The sequence below is a fragment of the Leucopleurus acutus genome (genome assembly GCF_964270905.1).
Source record: "Leucopleurus acutus genome assembly, chromosome: 17".
Classification (NCBI taxonomy): domain Eukaryota; kingdom Metazoa; phylum Chordata; class Mammalia; order Artiodactyla; family Delphinidae; genus Leucopleurus; species Leucopleurus acutus.
In genome coordinates, this window is record NC_139159.1 from 34,547,094 (window position 1) to 34,565,120 (window position 18,027).

At 39.3% G+C, this 18,027-nt stretch overlaps 1 pseudogene across 1 annotated transcript; it reads left to right on the top strand.

Annotated features, from left to right (window-relative positions):
- Positions 1–3,880: 3,880 nt before the first annotated feature.
- Positions 3,881–5,273, top strand: LOC309973976 (ferritin light chain-like; annotated as a pseudogene). The gene is made up of 2 exons: positions 3,881–3,886; positions 4,738–5,273. The product of its transcript is annotated as a ferritin light chain-like (transcript).
- The last annotated feature ends 12,754 nt before the right edge of the window (positions 5,274–18,027 follow it).

An 18,027-nucleotide genomic window follows, 5' to 3' on the forward strand; every position in this document is an offset into this window, starting at 1 on the left:
TAGATGAAATGGGCCAATGTTTCTACACCCAAAACTACCAAAACTCAGCCAAGATGAAATAGATAATCTCAATTTTCCTGTAACCATTAGAAACACTGGTTTTTCATTTAAAAACTCCCAAAAGAAATATTCAGGCTTAGATGTTTCACTTTTACCCAAGACTTAAAGAATTAACACCAATTTTACATGATTTGATAAGAAATAGAAGTAGAGGGAACAGTTTCTAATTAATTTTATGAAGCCAGTATTACCTTGATACCAAAACCAGACCGGGATAGTATAGAAAGAAGAAACCTACAGACCAATATTTTTTATGAAATTGGCTGAAAAACCCTCAGCCAAATATTAGCAAATTAAATCCAGAAATATATGAAAAGAATAATATACCATGACCAAGTGGGATTTATTCCAGTTATGCAAAGTTGGTTAAATATTTGAAAATTAAACAGTGTAATCCACCATATCCAATAGATTAAGGGGGAAAAGTCATGTGATCCTATCCATTAATGCAGAGAAAGCATTTGACAAAATCCAATCCCATTCATGATTTTAAAGAAAGAAGAAAAAAAACTCCAAGCAAACTAGGAATAGAAAAGGAACATACTGAAACTCATAAAGATGATCTACAAACAACCTATACTGACATGATATTTAACTGTGAAAGACTGGATGCTTTCTCTGTAAGATCAGAAACAAGGCACCGATATCTGCTCTCACCACTTTTATTAAATATATCACTGGAGGTTCTAGTAAGAAAATAAAGCAAAAATAAATAAATACATAAATTTAAAAGTTAAATTTTTAAAAAGTTTATTTAAAAGATAAAAGGACTATTCCTACTACGTTGCATAGGAAGGAACATATCCTACTGAATGTTGAATAGCAATATATCCTATTATACTGAATAAGGAAAAGTAAAACTGTCTGTATCTGAAGATGAGATGATAATCTAAATGGAGAAAATACCAAGGAATCCACAAAAAGCTTGAGAAATAATATTAGTTTGTAAATGATTTAGAGTACAAGATCACCACAATTTTATCAAATTATATATTAATAACAAATGTGTAGAAGCTTAAATAAAAATATGTGATGCCATTTACAACTGACCTAAATAAATACTTAAATATAAGCCCAATAAGACATTTATAGGCCCTCTATACTGAAAATTACAAAATGCTGATGAAGAAAAATTTTTAAGTCCCAAACAAATAGGGAGACATACCTTGTTCATGGATTAGAAAACACAACATGATAAAGATGTCAATTCTCCCCAAGTTAAGAGGCTTAACACAATTACTCTTAAAATGCCCTCAAGGTTTTTGTGGATATAGACAAGCTTATTCTAAGATTTATATGGTAAGAAGAGGCTGAAGAATAGCTAAAACAACTTGTAAAGGAAGATGAAAATGGGAGGAATTAATCTACCCAATTTCAAGATTTTGCAGTAATGATGGAGGGTAGATACATAGATCAATGGAATGGAATAGAGAACCCAGAAATAGACTGACATCAATACATATAACTTGTTTTTGACAGCAGTGCAAAAGCTATCAAGGAAGAATAGACTTTTCAAAAAATGGTACTGAAACAGTTGGACATCCCTCGACAAAAACAAACAAACAAAAAATGAACCTTAACCTCCACACCTTACACAAAAATTAAATCAAAGTGGATCATAATCTTAAATGTAAAAGCAGGACATTTTTAGAAAAAAAATAGGAGAAAATGTTTGGCATCTAGAACTAGGGGAATAATTCTTAGACTTGACACCAAAAGTATGATCAATAAGGGCAAAAACTGATAAATTGGATCTCATCAAAATGAGTTAAAAATGCTTCATAGAAGATCCTTTTAAGTGGATGAAAACTCAAATTACACAGTAGGAAAACATATTTGAAAATCCCATATGAGACAAATGACTTGTATCTATAATATACAAAGAACTCTCCAAACAACTTAAAAAAATCCAACTAGAAAATAGGCAGAAGACAGGAACAGACATTTCATGGAAGAGAATATACACACGGCAAAGGAGCACATGAAAAGATGCTCAGCAGCATTAGCCATTAGGGAAATGCCAATTAAGACCATAATGAGATGTCAGAGAGTAACTAAAATTAAAGTATAGTGACAACATCAAATGCTGGCGAGTACATAGAAAAATTATATCACATCACTGGTGGGAAAATAAAATGGTTTAGCCACTCTGATCAACAGCTTGACAGTCTCTTTTAATCCTAAAAGTAGATTCACCCTACAACGCAGTAATTGTACTCTTGAGCATTTATCCAAAAGAAACAAAAAATTAAGTTCCCACAGAAACTTACACATAAATGTTCATAGCAGTTTTATTTATAATAGCCAAAAACTGGCAACTACCCAAATGTCTTTCAGTGGATGAATGTTGAAACAAATTGTGATAAAATCTTATGATAGAATACTACCGAGCAACAGAAAGGAACAAATTATTAATATACGCAAAAATTGAAATGAACTTCAAGGGAATGATGCCGAGGGAAAAATTTTGAAAAGCCGATCTCCGAAGATTAAGTAATTCATGATTATGTTTACATATTATTCTTAAAATAACAAAACTGTGGAGATGGAGAACAGATTAGAAGTTGCCAAGGGTTAGAGTGGGGGTAGAAGGTACAGCGGGGGAACTCTGTGAGGTTTTTGTGGTTCCAGTACAAATAATACAGCAATCTTGGTTTTAATCCCTAAAGATTTCTAAAAGCAATTCCTAATAAGAGGTGTCCAGATATTTAGCAATGGCAGATTAGAGGTATAGCTCCCCAACATAACAACTTCAAAAGAGAACATACTAATTCAATGCATATGTTAATTTCAAAAAAAGGCCTGTCACAATACTTAAATGGTATATATCTTAACTATATTATTCTAAGTATCCAGCTATACCAGATGGACTAGCAAGATTTTCTGTACATTCAACCTTATTTAAGACAGTAAATCTTATAATAAGACAGTTAGAAAAAGAAAAAAAAAAACAAACCTCAACTACAGTTGGATATTCTCATAGGAAGATGAGGTGAAAATATGCAGCAGCGGTTCAAAAGCTTAAGCAGTGGCACCTAAATTTGGTTGTGCATTAGAATCATCTGAAGCACTTTTTAAAAACCCTCACACTGACGGTTGGTCATCGTAGACCAATAAAATCATTTTAAATCTCCTCAGACGATGCCAATGTCTAGCCAGAACTGAGAACCAGCGGACTAAGCAGAAGGGGATGTTTCTACAAAGATCTCTTAACAATAAGTCCTTTCACCCAATCAGATTTACCTCCCCGCAAAGGGCTAAAGAATGCTAGTGTTGTCCATACTTGCTTAGCTTTAATTAGCACTTGTGACTTGCCCAAAACCTAGATCATGTTTCCCCTAAATTTCATGTTATTCCCTACGTTTTTCAAACCCAGGGCTAAGGGGTTTGCCAGGATGAGATTTTAAGTGCTCACACAGGGCAAGTCCCTGGCAAACCAGGACAGCGGTCCCTCTACATTGAAACGTAAAGCATCCTAAATAACCCTGCCACTGCTCCCAGATCCTAGTCTGTGCCAACCAGTGGAGAAAAGGCATTCTCCATTACCACCACGGCAAATGCTGCTGTACTTGCCTTGGCTGGTCCCTATCTTTTCCAGGCACCACTCCCCTTCACCTGCTGGTGGACGCTTTGGCCAGCTGACAATGCAGATATTTTCAAACTTTAAGGTGAATAAAAATCATCTGGAGGGCCTGTTATAACAGAGATCACTGAGCCCCACCAGAGTTGCTGATTGCATAGGGCTGGGACAGGGCCCTAAAACTTGAATATCTGACACATTATCAGGGGACGCTGGTAAAACTGGTCAGGTTGTTACCGAATGCAGGTTCGTGTGTCTGAAGCACAGTGAGGCCAAACAAACCTAAAGGTTGGAGTCTGGAGTAGAGAAAGGTTTATTGCAGGATCGAGCAAGGAGAGGGGTGGCCCGAGTTCCAAAACACCCTGAAATCTCCAAAGGATTTCAGCAAAGCATGTTTAAAGGCCAGGTGAGGGAGGGACGTCCCAGGGAATGTGATCAGCTCGTGCACAATCCTCTGATTGGTTGATGTGGAGGCCACAGGGCAGGTAACATTATCCATCCTTAGGTGCCAGAAGGTCTGGGGGCTACGTGCTCATGATCATCAAGGAGTTAATTTCTTCCCTTGGGTGGTGGTTTTTAGCATCTGAAAACTCAAGAAATATGCCTGAGATACTATTATCTGAGTACTTCAGAGAGGAACTACAGCAGAGGATATGGGGGATGGGTCTGTCCTAGGAAGGCCCCATAGGGTACTGCTTGGTTACAAGGTGACCATACTTTGAGAACCACTGCTCTAGTGGCTTGGAATGTTCAGAAAGTAATGGAAGAATCCCTTCCCAGGTCTAGATTCTAGTATCGCCAGCTATTTTGGCGGGGGGAAGGGTAAGTTTTGTCCTTGCTTGGACTTCTGGTTCATTTATATCAAAGCCTATTTGAGGCAGTGCGCTCGGCAGTCCTGCAGTTCTGTCTTTTGCTTCAACAGTGTTTGGAATGAACAGACCCAGGGACGCTCCTTGCTCCAGCCCCCGACCACCCTCCAACCTTTCTTCCTGTCGCAACCTTTGGAATCAGCCACTCAGCTATCCTCAGCCTCCAGGACAGGCCAACACCGTTTTTTGAGCTTAGCTCCTTATCACTGATCAACCACGAGTTCCCAGGTGCGTCAGAATTATTCCATCGAGGTGGAGGCCGCCGTCCACCGCCTGTTCAACATGCATCTGGGGACACTTACCTCTCTCTGAGCTTCTATTTCGACAGCAACGATGGGACTCTGGACAGTGTGGGCCACATTTTTCGCCAACTGGCTGAGGAGAAGTGTGAGGGCGCGCAGCGTCTCTTGAAAATGCAAAACCAGTGCTGTGGCCGCGCCCTCTTCCAGGATGCGCGGAAGCCTTCTCAAGATGAGTGGGGTAAAACCCAGGACGCTGTGGAAGCCGCCATTCTTAGGGAGAAGAGCCTGCACCAGGCACTATCAGATCTGCGCGCCCTGGCTTCCGCCCGCGCAGACTCCCACCTCTGTGACTTCCTGGAGAGCCGCTTCCTGGAGGAGCAGGTGAAACTCATCAAGAAGATGGGCGACCACCTGACCAACCTCTGCAGGCTGGCTGGTCCGCAGGCTGTGCTGGGCGAGTATCTCTTTGAAAGGCTCACCCTCGAGCACAAACAGGAGTCTCTGAAGTCCAGCGGCCTCTGAGGAGCCCCTCTGGCATCAGAGCTTCTGCCTGAAGCCCTGCTCTGCAGCTACTAGGCAGCTCTGTAACCGCCCTGGAGCCCTCTCCCAAGCCTTGGACCAAATGGAAACAATAACGCTTTTTGCAGAAGGAAAAAAAAAAAAGCCTATTTGAAACACAAACAGAATAAAGAGGAAAAAAAGAAATATATATATATATATATATATATATATTCATGTTTTTTTTCCTTTTTTAAAAAATTTATTTTACTGAAGTATAGTTGATATACAATGTTTAGTTTATGCTGTACAACAAAGTGATTCAGTTACACGTATATATAATTTTTCATATTCTTTTCCATTATGGTTAATTACAGGACATTGACTATAGTTCCCTGTACTATACAGTAGGACCTTGTTGTTTATCCATCATATATATAATAGGTTACCTCTGCTAATCCCAAACTCCCAATCCATCACTCCCCCACCTCCCCCTTCCCCTCGGGAACCACAAGTTTGTGTGCTATGTCTGTGAGTCTGTTTCTGTTTCATGGATAAGTTCATTTGTATCATATTCTAGATTCCACATATAAGTGATATCATATGGTATTTGTCTTTCTCCTTCTCACTTACTTCATTTAGTATAATAGTCTCTAGGTCCAGCCATGTTGCTGCAAATGGCATTATTTCATTCTTTTTTTATAGCTGAGTAGTATTCCATTTTATATATATCACATCTTTATCCATTCATCTGTGAGTGGACATTTAGGTTGTTTTCATGTCTTGGCTATTATAAATAGTGCTGCTGTGAACATAGGGGTGCATGTATGTTTTCGAATTATAGTTTTGTCCAGATATATGCCCAGGAGTAAGATTGCTGGATCATATGGTAGCTCTACTTTTAGCTTTTTGAGGAACTGCCATAGTGTTTTCCATAGTGGTTGCACCGATTTACATCCCCACCAACAGTGTAGAAGTCAGTCAGAAAGAGCGAGACAAATACCGTATGCTAACACATATATATGGAATTTAAGAAAAAAAAATGTCATGAAGAACCTAGGGGTAAAACAGGAATAAAGACACAGACTTACTAGAGAACGGACTTGAGGATATGGGGAGGGGGAAGGGTAAACTGTGACAAAGTGTGAGAGAGGCATGGACATATATTCATGTTCTTTTAACATATGAATTGCCCCACTTTATCTGTGTGAAATAAGTTTGTTCCCGTTATTGGGCTGCTTCTCAAGCTTTGCTGCTCATTTGAATTACCTAAACAGCTTTTAAGAAAAACATTGGTGTCTGGGTCCCAGCCCCAGAGATTTTGATTCAGTAGGTCTAGGGAGGAGCCTGGGCACAGGGAGGTCTCAGAGTTCCCCAGGTGATTCTAATGTGCAGCAACTTTGGGAACCACCTCTTGGCTTCAATCCAGCTAGTGATCAGATATTAAATCTAAGACACATGGGCTAGTGCGTGAGCTCTAGGAAGATTCGTGCCAGGGAAAATGATCGATAGTTGTGTTACTTCTCTGAAATGGACTGAAATTTCCAATTAGCATGAACAGGGGAGGGTGAATGGGTGAATGCAATAAGGTGTATCATTTACGTATTGCCCTATGTGTATGGCTAGAAGCTTTTGCAACTGAGGTCTGCCCTACTTTTCATGCTAATGGTAATGCTTGTCCTCCTAATGCAGCTGTAAACTTTATAAGCCCATAGGTAGACAGCATCACAAAATATTTACCCCTCCCCACTGGCCCACTCTCAAGCTTCTCTCCCCTTCCCCAATACACAAATGTACATCAATGCTCTTGAGACCACTATCAACATATTGACCTTCAATTCTTCTACTTTGCAGCTTCCCTCTTATCAGGAGATGTCAGCATTTAGTGCAAGGACAAATGCTTGCCTCTTGGTGAGTAATGTAGGCAATGCCTCCAAGAGACAAATAGCCCTTAGGAAGGGGGAAAAAGTCTTTCAAAAAGGTTGATGCCCAGAGGAGGCATTTTCAGTCATCTCAGCTTAGAGGTCAAATATCCAAAATTAAAAAGGTTAAAAAAAGCAAGGAAGAAAAGGAAAAAAGCAAGGAAGAAAAGAAGGAAACAATTTTCTTATCTCATAGTAATAAGGCAGTTTTCCTTAAAAAAAAAAAAGACTTAAGCCATAAATTCTCTTTCCTAATCAAAATGTGCTTTTCGGTCTTTAGACTATTCCTCTTATATCCTGTATTATTCATGACGTTTAATTCTTGAAATAGCACATGGCTGAAAACAGAAGCTAACCTCTTGTCCACTATGAATTAAATCTTCTTTTCTTAGGACCTGTCTACAGTGTACAATTTGGGGTTTGCCAACATAATTATTTTCTCTGAAATAAGTTACAGCATTTTGCCTTTTCAATATATAGTTATACAATATATTGTTAACACAACATAGTTAATATAGTCAATATAGTAAATACAACTATAACACACGTGATATGATGCCACTTTGGTGATTTTCTTCATCCATGTAATTCTGAAATTTGACAGTATAGTTTTCATATTCTAATGAGCTGAGTATTACCTTTGCAAGGATAGAAAAATAAAATAAATTCATAATATTCTTGTGTGGTTTGCCCCTGGGGTGGATTACCATAATGGGGGGATATTTGAGCCTTTCCCCAAGTCATTAAAAAACCTCCAGCGAGCAGCCCCTTGTCCTTTCCAGGGAGTGGGGGGAAAGGATCTTTAATCATAATAATCCTGGGGGGAGAAATCTCAGAAATAAGACATCTGCTTCTGCGCCTTGTTGTTTTGCAGAATAGCAATGATTGCTTTAGCAGCTTCTATTGCCATGTGTGTACAATAAGTAAATGAACATAAAATTGAATGAACGCATAAAAGAAGGATAAACCCACCCAGCTTAACAAATCCACTCTCTCACCTGCTGTGCCCTGAAACATGAAAGAAAGAATCACGGGATCATAAGGATTAATAAAATAACAGTCTCTGTTAACAATATTGACAGGAGGTATAAGGATAATTTGTCTGATGTGGGACCAACAGCTTAACTGCTTAATCCTTTTTTTTTTTTTTTTAAGGGCAACTCATTCATTTGTTGTTTAAAGATTGCAAGACAACTTCTGAATTTCTGTAGCACAGTTTAAATGTTTTACTTTTTTGATAAATCAGAGTATAATACAAAAAACAATTAGTTTCCAGTAATATCTATATCTCTATTCAGAATTAAGTCTTCCACAGACATGTAACCTGGAAACAAAAGCCTGTTACAATAAGCAAAGCTTCAACAGAGCTGCTACTTTTCGGGCCAGGGAAAGGTTCATCCCTATAGGAGGAGGATGTGCTATGTAAAATGGCTGCAAGGTCACAGCCTTGAGGGCGCTGGAAGTCTATTATCCTATCCCACATTAAGTAGTTTGGTGAACTTCAAACGTCCGTTCATCTGCAACCAAGCTGGCAAACTTTAACTGATATCTCAAGCAGGTAAAAAATAAATTAAAAGAAATCCTTACACTGATGTTCCTTGATTCACACTGTTAAATGGTTCATTAACATGTAATTCTGGCTGAGAATTACATTTGAGACTCCTTGCTCAGATTTTGGTTAACAGTACAAATCTTTGAGAAATTCAAGTTCTTATTAATCAATAATTTGTCAGCTAGGCTACATTCAGGCATCAGCTGCAACTACAGAATAGGTGCACTGCCTCAGTGCTTTGGAAAGACATAATCTAGAACACTACTAGCAGACAAAATATCTGTTACTAGACAGCACAGGTGCAGTACAGCAAGACAAAAACATATATTCATGTGTGCCGCGGACCAGCCGGAGAAAGAGGATTTCACCGCCCAGGTTCAGAAGGGAAGGGGTAAGGAACTGAAGTGGCACCGACGAATAGGGTCAGAAGGACCAAGACAACTGATGGTTGCAAGGCAAATTTTATTGCTCTACAGTTGCAGATTATCTAGACTAGAAATCGGAAGGTTGCCAGATGGTGGTTTACATTATCTACAGACTGTCTCGGCTCAAGGTTAACTTCCCTGGGAGAAAACCCATAAACCCAGAAGCATCAGAAATAACCTGCATGTGCAGGGGGAAGACAGCTTTGCTTGTCTCATTTTACATTCTTTCTGATCTCTGGGCCCTGGTGATTTATCTCCCATGGAATGGAACAAGGAGGGGAACAAGTAGGGACAGTCCCTTCGAGCAGCGGCGGCATGCCTAGCATGTCCTTACCTGCTCTCAAGGCTGACTGCTTCCCACAGGTCCCCCTTTTTTATTTTTTAACTTTTGCTGCAAAATAATTCCATGAAGTTTAGTGCCGAGAGTAGTGTACTGTTGCATGAGGATACGAAACAGACATGAGAAGATTATTATCAATAATAGGCAAATTATGGCCAGGGTAATAAATCCTGACAACCTTCCAGTAATCCAAGACTGAGGGTTTAACCACTTTAAATGATCCAGTAAAGTTTGAATTACATCTTCTGGCGAAACATCATCAAGATGTGTATTTTGTATACCCTGAATTTCAGCATTTAATTTCTTAAGATCAAGACTAATATTATTATCTGACCAAACACTCAGCAGATGCATTTTTACTTTTTCCCATTCCCAAATAGTCACTGTACTTTTAAGGAGTAACACACATCCATGTATACTTTGCATGACAAGCTAAACGCATCCTCCATTTTAATGCTTCTATCTGATCTCCAATCCCCAAAATTGCATTTTTGAATTCATCTAACTTGTTATTAATCTGTAAATCTATGTGACTTTGTAAAGATAAAGCAAGACTGGTATGTTGAGATAACTGATTAGCAAAGTGAGCATGATGAATACTCTGTGAAAGAGCAAGACCGGCAGTAGCCACGGTAGCAGACAGAGCAGCCGAGGCAAGTAAACTTACTATTAGCCACCCAAGAAAGCGTCTCCTTCTCTGCAAGGCTTTAGAGAGTTCCACCCATGCCTGTACTCCAGTATCTTCATACCAAGGTTCTCTCAGATGTACAGGCACCATAACATACATGGGTTGCTTTAGTATAAGCACAGATTGCGTTCCTGCAGAAGGGAACATACAACTGCTAAAAATACAATTAACACAGCTAATATTATATCCTCCTTTGGAAGAATTACCAATGTTAATAGAACCAAACAAAAGTGTATATGGAGGAGCAACACAAGTTATAACAGGTGTATTGGAATAAGTTAGAGCTAGTTTCCATATATCCCAGTTCTTTTGAAATGTGATAAACCTATCTATGATGGGAAAAGAAGAGATAAGAATTGACAGCTTGGTATAATCTATAGTAGACCATATTTGGTTATTATTCCAAGATGCATTGCAACGTTCAAAATTGGATCCAGGAAAGTTAACGGTCATAAGGGGAGGCAATTGATTTTTTGATTTTCTGTTAAGCATAGTAACCTTATGTCCAGCTATAAGTATCCCTTGTCCTCCAAGTAAACGCTTCATACAGAAATAATTTCCTGAATCTTCACCTGTAACCTTGGCTATAGTAATAGCGGAATCCCTAAGTGGTGAGCCGTATGAGATTTGACCTCTAATATTAATAGCTTGCCCATTTTATACCAAATGATGGTATCCTTAAGATCCTCTCGTTGGCTGGTAGCCTGGCATGTAAGAGTAATGTTGGTTCCTGTAAAACGAAGGATGCCTGGAGAGCCTGACAAACTAATTGATTGATCCGTTCCCTCATAAACATCTGTATGCTCATAACTAATAGCCTTTACACATCCAGTTTCCAGATTCAATGGGCTAAGACAGACAGGATGGGTACTAAACCAGTTAGTATAATTTACAGACATATTGATTTGTTTTATATTCCCAATAAGAGGCCCATAAACAGTTATCATTGTAAAATACAGGAAACTCTGCTTCAGACCAAGATATGGGTTGTAATAGTGGAGGATCAGGTACATAGGCCCAGTAAGTTGCTGCATTAACAGAGGGAACATATGAAATGGTTGCCAACATAGCCAAAAATAAAGTTACAGGTGTAACAGGATTATTCTGTTGTTTCACTGACTCTTGAGCTCGTGAAACCAGTTGTTTAATTTGTCCCCAAGTTGGAACATCACTCCTTTGAGTCGTCCTGGCAAGTGGTCTCCTCTTCTTCTTCTTTTTCTCAATCAACACTGTCAAATTTTCGGGAAAGGTGCAGAGCTTCTTCATCTTCTGAACTAGGTGAGCTGTGGCGAGCCATCTATTTGCTTGACTAAGCGCTCAGGAAGCCAGCGAGGTCCAGGCGCTGATCTGGGAAAGATACACACGTGACCACGTCCCCAAATCAACACAGGATCCGGACCATGCCAAGTGCTGGTTAACGGATCTTTCCAGAGGACCTCCGGAGACTGAGAGGCCAATCTTGGCTCAGCCACCAACCTTCCCCCTGCAGAGCAGCCAAATTTGTCAACAGTGAGAACATTTAAAATAAACAGAGCATGATTTATAAGGTTATGTGGTGTTGTTCTATACAATTCCCCCCTGTTTATTTTTTCAATAGTTAGCTTTAAAGATCTATTTGCACGTTCTATAATACCTTGTCCTTGAGGGTTATATGGAATGCCTGTAATATGGGTAATTTTGTAATGAATTACAAAATGTTGCAAAAGCAGCGGGCCCATTATCTGTTTTAATAATTTTGGGAAGGTTCATGAAAGCAAAACAGTGTAATAAATGAGTGATAACATGTTTAGTAGCTTCTCCGGTCTGTGCTGTAGCACAGAGGAAACCAGAATAAGTATCGATAGTGACATGAACAAACTGTAATTTCCCAAAAGACGGGATATGAGTAACATCCATTTGCCATAAATGTCCAGGTAATAATCCACGAGGATTAACAACATAATGTGGAACAGGAAGGTGAGGTAAGCATTGTGCACATTGCTTAACAATTTGTGGGGCGGCTTCACCAGTAAGGGAAAATTGTGTGTGTAATGTAGCCGCTGACTGACGGTGTAAAGCGTGCAACTGCTGTGCTGCTTGTGAAGCAGTTTGATCATAACTTACCATAATATGAGGGTGTCCAGGACATGGACCATGAGTATCAAGAGTATGAAGATAATGAATGCAGTATATTAGCCATTCTTGACAGCATGACGAACGGAAAGGAGGAGTACGGTAAATTGGGACATGTCCTGCTTTAGGGAAAAGAGATTGAGGAGGAGGAGTAACTTCAACTCTATTCTTGGGAGGAAAATCTACAGGATAAAGATCACATTTAGATCGAGTTAAAACATCTGCAGTCGCATTAAGTTTAGTCAATGGACCAGGCAAGTTAGAATGAGCACGGATATACAGACCTGCAACAGGACCATCATGGGAACGAATAAGCTGTTGAAGCAAACGAAAAGAGGATGGTAATTCAGGGTCATTAGTATGTCCTATGTGCGCAGTCTCTAGAAGAAATCACAAGCTAATAAGATATTTACTATCAGAAAACAAATTAAAAGATATAGAAGGCAAATGTTTAAAAGACATAATGACAGCATACAGTTCAACACGTTGAGCTGAAGTCAAGGAAGTTTCTTTAATGAGGTTTGTTCCGTCGTCAATGATTACAGTAGCCACTCCTGAAGAAGAACCATCCGTGAAAACCAAAGGTACATGAGGAACAGGCTGTTGCCTAATTATAGAAGGAAAGATATGAGTTAAGTTTGCTGAATTGGATCAATTTATCAGCAGGGTAATGGCATTCCAAGGTACCTGAAAATCCTGCAAGAGCAAGACCCCATTCATTACTATGTTGAAAAAGCCAATTTTGTGGACTAACTGAATAAGGGATAATAATTTGAGAAGGTTCTATACTTATAGGTTGTAAGCATCTAGTTCTACCTTGCATTATTAAATTACTAATAAGTTCATAATAAGGGTTAATAACTTTAGAGGGTGTAGTTTTCATATGAATCTATTCAATAATTCCAACAGTTTGCCATAAGACGGCAGTAGGCACATGAGGAGTTGGACAAATTATTAAGAAAATTGGAAGGTGAGTATGAATTCTAGTTAATTGTGTAGAACTGATAGATCTATTGACTATTTGTAAAGCTTGAAATCCTTCTGGAGTCATAGAGCGTGAAGAAGGAGGATCTGAGTCACCTTTAAGAATATCAAACAAAGGCTGTAATTGAGCAGTAGTAAGTTTTAAGGAAGGCCTTAGCCAATTAATATCGCCAAGTAATTTTTGAAAAGCATTTAATGTTTTTAAATTATCAACTCGAATTTGCAGTTTTTGAGGCCTAATAGTAGTGTTATCAATATATTTTCCCAAATATAAAAATGGAGATTGTCTTTGAATTTTTTTTGAGGCAATGACCAAGCCAAATGATTGTAAGGACTGTTGTAAAAATTGAAAAGCAGTCTCTAATAAAGAAATATTATCAGTGGCTAAAAGTATATCATCCATATAATGTATGAGATATAACGATGGAAACCTTTTTCTCACAGGAGTCAAGGCCTGAGCCACATATTTTTGGCATAATGTAGGACTATTTGCCATGCCCTGAGGCAATACTTTCCACTGAAATCTCCTCATGGGTTCCTTAAAATTTAAGGCAGGCAAGCTAAAAGCAAAATGTTTTCTATCTTCAGGAAACAAAGGAATAGTGAAAAAACAATCTTTTAAATCTATAACTAAAAGATGATAATTGTGTAGTATGGCTGTTGGAGAGGGTAGGCCTGGTTGAAGAGCTCCCATTATTAGCATAGTTTTATTAACAGCTCTTAGATCCTGTAATAACCTATATTTTCCAGGTTTTTTCTTGATAATAAAAATAGGAGTATTCCAAGGACTACTGGAAATTTCTAAATGCCCTAATTGTTCCAGTACTAATTGTTCTGCAGCTTCTCATTTCTCCTTTGTGAGGGGCCATTGGTCCACCCATACAGGGTCATCAGTCAGCCAAGTAATTGGATCAGCAGTGAGTGGAGGAGACTCCAAGGCCCCTAAGAAAAACCCAAACCTTGTCTATCATTTTTTATTTTCACATCAATAGGATAGACAGTTCCTTGTTGATTTGTTCCCAGCGCTTTTGTGCGAAGAAATCCTTGATCCAACATCATATTAGAGACTTGAGAGTTTGGACTATAAAGTAATACTCCCATTTCTTTTAATATATCTCGGCCCCAGAGGTTTAAAGGCAGCCCAGGCAAAACATAAGGCTGGAAGTATCCTGAATGGTCCTCACTATCTTGCCATAAAAAAAACTGACTACTTTGCATAGGAGAAGAACTTTGTCCTATTCCGTGAAGTTCTGTAATAGTAGGACTAATGGGCTAACGTTTAGGCCAGTGTATCTGCGTCATAACAGAGACATCAGCTCCAGTGTCTAACAAACCTGAAAAAACCTTTCCATTAATGGTTCATTTCATTTCTGGACGTTCTTTCCCTATCTTCTGAATCCAGTAGGCAGCATTAGACGATCCAAAAGCCTTTGTTTCTCTCTTTTGATGTTGTAAACTTTGTCCATGAGGTACAAAGGGCAAAAGTAGCAATTGTCCAATTTTATCACCAGGAGAAATAGTTATTATATTTTTAATAGTTTGTGCCATGACTTTTATTTCTCCTTCGTAGTCAGAAACCATGACTCCTGGCATAACAGTTAAACCTTTCATGGTGACACTACTTCTTCCCAATAATAGTCCCATCAAACCCTTGGGTAAAGGTCCACAGATGCCTGCAGAGAGGGCCTGAGGACCCATTTCAGGAGTTAATACATATTGGGCGGAGGTACTGAGCTCCAGTCCTGCGCTTCCTGGTGTTGCTCTGGAGAGCGAGGATATTGTATGTTTTTGTTTTTGGTTAATGTCTGATTGATAATTTGAGGAGGATACACAGACATTACCCTTATTATTTGTTGGGGCCGGGGAAGGCCCCGGGAGGAGTTTCCCGACAGTGGTGGCCCATCCTTGTGGGCCACTGAGCAACAATCTGTGCCCAATGTTTTCCCCTATTGCATTTAGGGCATAAACCAGGGATTTTCTGACCATCTGGAGGTTTCTGAGTAGGGAAGGAAGGACTAGGGTTAGAATTAAAAGATCTACATTCTCTAGCAAAATGACCTGCCTTTCTGCATTTAAAACAAGTCTTTGTTTTCTTTTGATTGTTTTTAAACCCCACTTTAGTTAATGCTGCAGCCACAGCAGCACCCTGTATATAAGTAGGCCCAATGTCTGCACAAAGGTGAATATAATCCTCCAATGTTCCCCGTTTTCTCCAAGGTCGAATCGCAGCCTGACACGCATTATTAGCATTTTCAAAAGCAAGTTGCTTAACTACAATCATACCAGTGAGTCCGTCCACAATGAGTCTCCCCACCGCCTGTGACAACCTATCTACAAAATCAGCATATGGTTCATCAGGTCCCTGTCTAAGTTTTGAAAGATCTTCAGTTTTGTGTGTAGAAGGACATTTCCTCCGGGCTTGTAATGCCAAATGATTTATTTGAGGATAAGCAACAAAGGGATAAGTTAATTGATCTTGTAAAGAAAGATATTGTCCTTCCCCAATCAGCATATGGTAATCAACTGGAATATTATGGGCAGCATTCTTTTCTGCTTGTTCAGCAGCCCGTTCATAAAAATCAAACTTCCATATTAAATAATCTCCACCATTTAAACAAGCTCGTGCAATAGACTTCCAATCAGCGGGGGGAAGAGCTTCTCCTGTCAACCATAGCAGTAGTAAAAGGAGCAGTGGGCCCATATTGAGCACAGGCAGATTTTCAATCTTTCAAACCTTTCAAAGGGAGAGCCTGATGCTCCCTAGTAGCTTGTTGAGGATTATTAGGATCAGGTCTTTCTATGACGGGACAACAGAAAATAGGATCTTCTCCTCGTTTTATTGCTCCTTGTACAGCGCGCTGCAAGGGACTGAGCATTTTTACAGATGTGGATTTTTGAGGAAGACAGTCCTTATTAACCTGCAGCTTTTTCACTGACTTATCTATCACAGCCATTAGAAAATCATCCTCAGGATATTTCTCTCTTTTATGTTTACAAGCCTCATCTGTTAAGTCAAAATGTTCCTCTTCATCTAAAATATTTAAATTAATTAGCTCTTTCGGTTTAGGAAGTGGCGACACAGTAGCTGATAATACAGTCTCTCCTTCTGTCAGAGGCTTATGTTTTTCTGACTTTACATTCAAATCAACACTATCATGAGAAGAATCTAAACATATTTTTTATCAGATTCCACAAACTATATGTAACAACAGGAGTATGAGTAGGCCCTCGAGACTTGTAATAATTTTTTAATCTTCTCCAACTTTCTGCCAGATTTCTATGTCAACAGAGCCGCCATCAGGAAACCAGGGAGATACACCATGGATATTCTGTAAAAATTCAGTCAACTGTGAGGTAGAAACTTTATTACCCCGAGCTTTAAGCATCGAAAGTAAAACCTGAGCAAATAATTCATACATCTTTGAGCCCTTTTGCCCCATCTTATTTTACTTCTGACTATTGCCTTATGCCTCTATTAGTTCCACTTTTACTGGTGGCCACACATATTTTGCATAAGGGTTCTCTTACCTGCACTTTCTTTTTCTTTTAATTGCCTTCACGCTTCAGGTCCCTGTTCGAGTGCCACTTGCCGCGGACCAGCCGGAGAAAGAGGATCTCACCGCCCAGGGTCAGAAGGGAAGGGGTAAGGAACTGAAGTAGCACCGACGGATGGGGTCAGAAGGACCAAGACAACTGATGGTTGCAAGGCAAATTTTATTATGCTACAGTTGCAGATTATATAGACTAGAAATCGGAAGGTTGCCAGATGGTGGTTTACATTATCTACAGACTGTCTCGGCTCAAGGTTAACTTCCCTGGGAGGAAACCCATAAACCCAGAAGCATCAAAAATAACCTGCATGTGCAGGGGGGAGACAGCTTTGCTTGTCTCATTTTACATTCTTTCTGACCTCTGGGCCCTGGTGATTTATCTCCCATGGAATGGAACAAGGAGGGGAACAAGTAGGGACAGTCCCTTCGAGCAGCGGCCGCATGCCTGGCATGTCCTTACCTGCCCTCAAGGCTGACTGCTTCCCACACGTATGTTGCCTTGTTTAAGCCTCAAGCCCTCGATCCTTTGTTGAAATACAATAATTTCATTCCTATGGTTTTCAATACCAAAAACTCAACCTCCAGGAGGGCTAAAGTCTAATTTGTACTCCAAACCAAGTAGCAGTGCAGTTTGCTACTACTGAGACTGAATCCATAAAGACTTCAAGACCACGTCCAGAAGACAAGTTATTATATATAATACCCTAGAAGGTCTGAAACATAATTATCATATACATAGCTGGTCCTTCAGAGCTTTTTACCTATAACATGTTTTTTGATGAAAGTTATTTAATGTACTGGAGATAACTGTGACTTACTGATCAAATATTTGAATACTTATACTTACCTGGGATTTCATTTCTGCTGAAAGAAAAAGGTAGAACAGGACTCACTAAAAAAAACAAACAAACATTAGAAATGAAAGTAAAAATCTTAACACACACTATCACTTTTGGAAGCAGCATAGAGGGGCAGCCAACGGTAAAACACTGGTGAAATAGGTCAAAACTCTAGGCCAAAAATCCATTATTATTATCATCAGTGACAGTACCACAACTGTGCCCTTCAGAATTAATAATCGCTCCTAAGAATCTTCATTTGGCACCAGATGATGCGGCTAAGAGAAACACTCTGGGAGGTTTTGAATCAGACTTGGTTTTTTGTTAGCCAAGTTACAGGAGAATTTTTAAAGTGGGGGGAAGGG